This window comes from Mandrillus leucophaeus, unplaced genomic scaffold (assembly GCF_000951045.1).
Source record: "Mandrillus leucophaeus isolate KB7577 unplaced genomic scaffold, Mleu.le_1.0 Scaffold128, whole genome shotgun sequence".
NCBI classification, from domain to species: Eukaryota; Metazoa; Chordata; class Mammalia; order Primates; family Cercopithecidae; genus Mandrillus; species Mandrillus leucophaeus.
Genome location: NW_012101209.1, coordinates 3,118,195 through 3,120,411, shown reverse-complemented (window position 1 = coordinate 3,120,411; position 2,217 = coordinate 3,118,195). Strand labels below are relative to the sequence as shown.

Below are 2,217 nucleotides of genomic sequence, written 5' to 3'. Positions count from 1 at the left end.
TAATCCCAGCTACTTGGGAGGCTGAGGCAGGAGAATTGCTTGAACCTGGGAGGCAGAGGTTGCAGTGAGCCGAAATTGTGCCACTACACTCCAGCCTGGGCAACAGAGCGAGACTCCCTCTAAAAAAAATACATAAATATATATTTTATATATACATATAATATATATATATACACTTCAACCTATGAAGTTGTAATTACCAAATTCAGACCATTTTTTAGTTATTTTAAAAGTAAATTGAGTATAGAGTTAAGAAAATAATTCAAAATTGCTATGTAAAAATGGCTGTCCATTTAAGAGTATAGGCTACAGGTTTTAGATAACTACATTATGTTTTAATAAACCAAAAGGTATGTGTTTGTATATAGTTTGCCAAGATTCAAAAGTTTTTGAGAAACAATTACATTTTCTCTTCAAAGTTGAGGTACTTTGACATTGTTTTCTAACCCGTGGTTTTGATGAATGTGCCATGAAAAGTGTTCTGTGTGCAAATGAATTTGGGAAATGCGGAGTTAGATGGATAAGGAGTACATATATTTGCATATTTATGAAGCATTTCTGAACAACTAATGTTTCTAATAGGACAACCAGTTTCATTTCAAACTTTATTTTTTGGATACTTTTTTTGTAGGGATTACGTTTATAAGCATTTCAGATATTTAAGAGGTCTGAGAAATGAACAAAAAAAAAACCCATATGTGGTAGAATACTATAAATAGCCTTTCAGAGAAATAAGTTTGATAGAATACTAATGAGAACTCTCACTGAATGAAATAATGATCACTATCTCCTCCAAACTCCCAAAGGACCCCATTCTTCACCTATTATCCCTGGCAGATTCTGCCTTATATAAAAATCATTTGTTTGTCTTCCTTGTTTTTTAAAACAGTAAATTTATGAATCATCCACACATACACAAATTTTTATTTCTTTCTTTAGAGATGAAGTCTTGCTCTGTCACCCAGGCTCATTGCATCCTCTGCTTCCCGGGTTCAAGCGATTCTCCTGCCTCAGCCTCCCAGGTAGCTGGGATTACAGGTGCACACCACCACCTCCAGCTAATTTTTGTATTTTTGGTAGAGGCAGGGTTTTGCCGTGTTGTCCAAGCTGGTCTCGAACTCCTGACCTCAAGTGATCCGCCCGCTTCAGCCTCCCAAAGTGCTGGGATTACAGGCGTGAGCCGCTGTACCTGGCTAATTATATGTATTTAAAAGTACTACTGGAAACAGGGACCATGCCATATTTATCTCTTTAACCACGGAACACTGCACACGTCCATGCAAATATTTGTGGCACTCAGATAAAGCTAATTGAAGAGTGGTAAATAGTAGTGTACTGGGGTGGCACAAACCTTGAGAATGGAGCAGGCTAACTTCTGATTTCTTACCAACCTGACAAGTATATTCTGGGGTTGAATTTGGATTTAGGAACCTCCTCCTCATTCAGACCTCTATATCTTTGCTCTACACTTGGCCTTCTCTCAAAGATTAGGTGATGGAAGCTACCCATTCTTCATCACCCCTTGCTATTCATTCCCAGTTTAATTCCTAGGAAGGTGGGTTATATTTTTTTGAAGTGATATCAGTCTGGTCAGTTAGGGGTTTCATGGAATAAAATGCTTTAATTAGAACATTTAGGGTTGTATCATTGAGGGCATGTGCTATACTCTGTATCTTAGTCAAAAGTAATTTTTGTTTGAAAAATATAAGACTACAAAGTACATAATGAGTATTTTATGATAACATTAGTAAACAATATGAACATTTAGAATTTTGTTTTTGAAAATTTATATACGGTTGTACAAAGATTCATCAAAATCCAATACAGCATTTATACAAGGAACAGTTACAGTTCTATTGTTTAGGTAAAATATTTGTGTTTCTTTTTTCATATCTAAAAGTTACTGTAATTCTGTATGGTAAAAGTTATTGGTTCCTAATACATCTCAGTAATGCAGAATGGACCATTTAAACTTCCACTTGCTTCAGCTAAATTCTAGAATGACTTTTTAATATTTTAAGATTCTTTTTCCTTAAATTTTTCCATAGTTGTAAACTTATTACTTTGTTAGCACTTACATTTCTCTTCAATGTTTTTTGAAACATAAAAGTGGTGGTATGTAAAAGTTGTTGCTGCACATACAGGAGAAGCATGTTGAGGTGTGCAGGGGCAGCGCCGCGTCCTATTTTCTGACCTCCTTGCTGGAGTATTAAATTT

At 35.5% G+C, this 2,217-nt stretch overlaps 1 pseudogene; it reads left to right on the top strand.

Moving 5' to 3' along the window:
• The window catches only part of LOC105533750, a 136,287-nt pseudogene that overhangs the window by 47,608 nt on the left and 86,462 nt on the right, over positions 1–2,217 (top strand).